At 37.5% G+C, this 5,743-nt stretch overlaps 1 non-coding gene across 1 annotated transcript; it reads right to left on the bottom strand.

Moving 5' to 3' along the window:
* Nucleotides 1-5,391: 5,391 nt before the first annotated feature.
* LOC132651698 (U6 spliceosomal RNA) lies at nt 5,392-5,498 on the bottom strand. The gene has a single exon (XR_009589281.1). It is a non-coding gene; the product is annotated as a U6 spliceosomal RNA (small nuclear RNA).
* Between the last annotated feature and the right edge of the window lie 245 nt (nt 5,499-5,743).

Here is a 5,743-nt window from a genome sequence, read left to right as displayed (position 1 = left end):
AGCTGGTTCTTGAGGAAGCAGTACTCGAGAATTGGTTGAGAAACTGCCAGATTGATTTATAAAGTTGTTGTAAAAGTTTACATTCCGACCAGTATTAGAGCAGGGTTTCCCAATTCCATAGCCTCCAGCATGGAGATAAGGTGAAATCTCAGGGTCATTTTGATTTGCATATCTCTGGAGGCTTAGGAGCATCTCTATAAGTGTTTCTCAACCATTCTATATTCCTCTTCAAAAAATTATCCTTTTTTTTCTGAGTACTAATTCTTTTTTATTAGATTGCTTGATTCATTGCTTTTTGACTTCTTTATTATATATCCTGAATAACAGTCTTCTGTCAGATATAGATTTGGTAAAGATCCTTTCTCAATATGAAGGCTCTTATTTCGTTTGGACAACAGTGTGCTTTGCTTTACAAATCTTTTCAGTTCCATGAGGTAGCATTTACTAATTGTTGCTCTTAGAGTTTGTGCCTTTGGTCTTCTGTTCAGGAAGTTGTCTACTGCGCCAATAAGCTCTAGCCTCTTCCCAGCATTTTCTTCTAACTGATTTAGAATATCTGCAGTGTTCTTGAAGTCTTTGTTCCACATGGACTTTAGTTTGGTGCAAGGTGATAAATATGTATATATTTTCATTTTTCTGCAGGTAGATATCCAGTTGGAGCTGCACAATTTGGTGAAGAAGCTGTCCTTTTTTATCTAATAGTTTTGGCCTCTTTCCCAAAAAGCAAGTATTCTTAGGTATGTGGGTTTATTTCCCGGTCTTCTATTAAGTTCCATTTATCCACCCTTCTGCTTCTATGCCAATACCAAGCAGTGTTTATTTCTATTGCTCTGTACTACAGCTAGAGATCAGGGATGGGGATACCTCCAGATGACCTGTTGTTGCACAGAATCGTTTTGGAAATTCTTTGTTTTTTTGTTTCTCCATAGGAATCTGTAGTTGGCAGAATAGCCATTTTCTCTATGTTAACCCTATGGATCCATTAGCCCAGGAGATCTTTCCATTTTCTGATATCTCCTTCAATTTCTGTCTTCAGAGATTTTAATTAATTTTTTCAGTTTTTTTTAATTTTTTTATATTTTTTACTATTAATTACACTTTATTCATTTTGTATCCCCGCCATAAGCCCCTTCCTCCTTTCTTTCTGATCCCATCCTTCCTCCCCCTTCCTGATGCATGCCCCTCCCCAAGTCCACTGATAGGGGAGGTCCTCTTCTCCTTTCTTCTGATCTTAGTCTATCAGATCACCTCCGTAGTGGCTACATTGTCATTTCTATGGCCTGGTAAAGCTTCTCCCCCCTCAGGGGGAGGTTATCAAAGAGCAAACTAATCAGATTATGTCAGAGGCAGTACCTTTACCCTTTACTATGTAACCCACTTGTACACTGAACTATCATGTGCTACATCTATGCAGGGGTTCTAGGTTATCTAGGTTATGAATAGTCCTTGGTTGGAGTATGAGTCTCTGGGAAGTTCCCTGTGTTGAAGTTTTCTGGTTCTGTTGCTCTCCTTCTGTGGTTCCCATCCTCTCCAGCTCTACAGGCCTTTCTCTGCTGGGTTACAGTCACCCAAAGTACTATGTTTTTAATCGCTGTTGTGAAGGGTATTGTTTTCATCACTTCTTTCTGAGCCCTTTTCTCTTGGGTGTACAAGAGGGTTTCTGATTATTTTGAGTTAATTTTGTATTCAGCCACTTGGCTGAAGGTGTTTGTCAGCTGAAGGAGTTCTTTGGTTGAATTTTGGGAGTCACTCATATGTACTATCAAGTAATTTGAGAAGAGTGAACCTTTGACATATTTCTTTCCATACTGTATCCCCTTGATTTTATTGCTTTACTTGTTTTAGTGTTCTTGCTAGGATATCAAGTATTGTGTTGAGGAGATATAGAGAGAGTGGGCAGCCTGTCCTTTTCTGTGATTTCAGTGTGGTTGATTTATATTTCTCTCCATTGAATTTGATGTTGGCTATATGTGTCTTGTATTCCTGATCTCTCCAAGAATGAATGGGTGTTGGATTTTCTCAAATGCTATTTTGGCATCTACAGTGATGATCATGTGGCTTTTCCCCTTCAGTGTGTTTATATGGTGGATTTAATTGGTGGATTTACATTTATTGAACCACCATTAAATGCTTGGGATGATGCCTACTTGGTCATGGTGGAGCATATCTTTTATGTATTCTTGGTTTGCAAGTATTTTATTGCGTATTTTTTGCATGAATGTTCATAAGAGACATAGGTCTGAAATTCTCTTTTTTTGTTCAGTCTTTGAGAGCTTTATGATTGAAGGTGACTGTGGCTTCACTAAATGAGTTTGGTTATGTTCTTTTTCTTTTTATTTCGTGGAAGAGTTTAAAGGGGATTGGAGTTACCACTTCTATGAATGTCTGGTAGAATCCTATGCTCAAACCATCTGGTCCAGGGATTTTTTTGTTTTGTTTTGTTTTGTTTTGTTTTGTTTTGTTTTTGAGGAAGACTGTTGATGACTTCTTCAATTTCTTGTTGTATATGCAGTTATTAAACCATTCTACATCATATTGACTAAAATTTGGTATATGGAATCTATCAAGAAAATTGTCCATTTAATTTCAATTTTCAATTTTGGTGGGATATAGGCTTTAGAAGTAAGACCTAATCATTTGTTTATATTTCCTCCAAGTCTGTAGTTATGTCCCTGTTTTCATTCCTGATTTTGCTCACTTCCATAGTTACTCTCAACTACTTAGTTTGTCTAAGGGTTTGGCTATCTTGTTAATAGACAAGGACCATCTCTTGATTTCACTGATTATTTGAATAGTTATTGGTTTCTGTTGATTGATTTCATCCCTGAGTTTGATTATTTGCATCCATCTACTCCGATTGGTTGTATCTTCCTCTTCGTCTTCTACTTTTTCTTCTTCTTCTTTTTTTCTCATAGGACGTTCAGTTGGGCCATTAAATTGCTTTTATGAGATGTTATAAATTTCTCCTTGAAAGTAATGTGGCTGTGAATAGTTACTAGTGAATGCTAGTGAATAATAGTTACTAGTGAATGCTATTTCTATTTATAGTGTAGTTGTTGCTCTTACTGTGATTCGTTGCTTTTTTCTTTTATTATTATTATTATCATTATTGTTGTTGTAGAAAATTATCTGTGTCTTATGTTTTCTTTGGAATAGCTGTTTTCTTTGGATTGGAATTTTACTTCTGGGACCTCATGTAGGACTACTGTACTATGTAAAAATTACTTAGATTTAATTTTGTCATGGCATATTTTTTCCAGGTCTATGTTGGTTGAAGGCTTCTCTAAAGATTTAATGTTTTGACTAGGATATGAGGTGAGAATTTTCTATTTTTGTCTAATCTCTTGGGTGTTCTGTAGGCCTCATGTATGTTTATGGACATCTGTTTCTTTAAGTTGGGAAAATTGTCTTCTATGATTTTCTTGAAGATATTTTCTGGACCTTGGATCCTGGACTCTTCTTTTTTATCAATTCCTATTATTCTTAGATTTTGCCTGTTCACCATGTATTTAATTTCTTGGATGTTTTCTGATTGGGACTTTTCCAATCTTCTTTTTTCCTTTGAGGGAAGTATCAATTTCTGCAAGTGTATCTTCAGGACCAGATATTCTCTATTCCATCTCTTGTATTCTGTTAGTGATAATTTGCTTGTGGTTCCTGATCTTTTCTGTAAGTTCTGCAAATCCAGGATTTCCCTGTTTGTATTGTCTTTATTGATTTTTTTTGTCCTGTCCAGTGGGAGTTCAATGAGGTCCTAAGGCGGGGAGAAAAGAATGAAGTGGAGACAAGGAGACACAAAGAATGAGAGCAAGTCTATAATCTGATCTTGCTCTTGTTTATTTGAAAAAGTTTCACACAACTTTATAGGGAGAAATCAGGAAGGAAAAATGTGTCATTAATATAGTTTACAAAACATTAATGGATTAATGATGATGCAGAACATCGCAAGGATGTTTACTAAAAGAGATACTACAAGAATGTCAGCTAAGATATCTCAAAATGTCTAACCTGATGCACAGATGTCTCATAGGTTCTGAAAACATAAATCTCTCCTATGACCTTGTTACAGCTGTCTGTAACTTTCCACTAGCTGGTCTTGGCCCCTGGCATCTCCTTCCTTTCTCAAATAATTTAAGAGGCTAGCAGGTAGCTTTTGAACATGAGGTCTTTTGAAGACAGTGGGCATTAACCAGAGTTGAGAAGTAGAGACCTGATCCTCCCAGGCATTTTGCAGCCTTTTTGTCTTTTTGGGGAGGAGAGGAAGACCTCATCAACACCTGAGGGCATCCCCAGCAGGTTGTGGTTAGGGGTAATCAAACACCAACCTCTATGCAATCAGATTTGCTTCTCAGGGAACTCAGAAGTGGACAATTTAGTCCTTCCCCTGCAGTACCTTGTCCTACACCCCTATGGTGCCTATGCCACATCAGACAAGCATTTATCTGAGTTTTATGCTGTTCTCATGAGAGCCAAACACAATGAAGACCCATGTGATGGACTGTCACCAGTCTTTCTCTGGCTTGGCTAAGCCTCTGTCAGTCAAATCAACTCTGTGATAATGAACTTTTATGAGTTTAGATGCCAGGGAGTCAATTTGCTTTTTTACAAAGCTAGTAAGCCTTTTGATGGCCCATGGGCTAAAAGATATGAGAAAAAGGAAGCCCACCATGGGTCCCAAGATTGAAGGGAGCAGAGTGATGAGCCAGGAGAGGTTGAAAACCAATTATGAAACCAACTTTTCTCTTTTTCTCTTTGTCTTTTTCTCCTCTCTAAGCCCTCTCTAACTTTAGCCATGATATTTTTAACAACCCCAGAATAGTCCATGTAAAAACAACATACTTCCTTGAGGGCAGCACATAGTAGTCATCTTGACTGGAGGGGTCTTCTTTGACATCATTATCATTGTCAGGAGAAAAGTCCTCATCCACTTGTCACACCAGGTGTTCCTGTAGCCATCAAGCTACATCATTTTCCTTTGGAAAAAACACAGATAGCTCCTTGTCCCCATATGAACATAGGGTCAGGTCAATGCCAATGATTTGTTAAAGGATTCCTCCATTTTACTTCAGCAAAAGTTATTTTTGGTTTCGGTATGCCAAAATATTTCTGCTACAGATTTACCATGCTTATCCGTTTTTTTTTTTTTTTTTTTTTTTTTTTTTATTTAGGTGTCCAGGGGAGTGGTTCCCCCTTTTTGTTTTTTGCAAGTAAATCTTTTTTTTATTTTATTATTTTTTATTTTTTTTTATCAGTTACATTTTATTAACTCTGTATCCCAGCCATGTCCCGATCCCTCATTCCCTCCCAGTCCCTCCCTCCCTCCCTCATCTCCACCGTGCCCCTTTCCAAGTCCACTGATAGGGGGGACCTCCTCCCCATTCATCTGATCCTAAAAATATGGAACGCTTCACGAATTTGCGTATCATCCTTGCGCAGGGGCCATGCTAATCTTCTCTGTATCGTTCCAATTTTAGTATATGTGCTGCCGAAGCGAGCACGCAAGTAAATCTTAATTGTTCAGTGGGCACACTCTAGCATGCCTTGTCTTTTAGGATTATAAGATATTCTAGTTATATGAGAAACTTGAAACTGTTGACAAAATCTTTTAAAGCATTTGTTAGTATATTTGGCTCCATTGTCAGTTTTTAAATTGCTTAGGAACTCTTAGAACATTAAAAGCCTGTAGACAATGAGGAATAACATTTTTTTTGCAGCTTTTTCTGGTTGAGGAGTGGCAAAAATA

The sequence above is a fragment of the Meriones unguiculatus genome, assembly GCF_030254825.1.
Source record: "Meriones unguiculatus strain TT.TT164.6M chromosome Y unlocalized genomic scaffold, Bangor_MerUng_6.1 ChrY_unordered_Scaffold_23, whole genome shotgun sequence".
In the NCBI taxonomy this organism is placed as follows: Eukaryota; Metazoa; Chordata; class Mammalia; order Rodentia; family Muridae; genus Meriones; species Meriones unguiculatus.
Note: the sequence above shows the minus strand (reverse complement) of the source record. Positions and strands in the feature narration are given on the sequence as shown.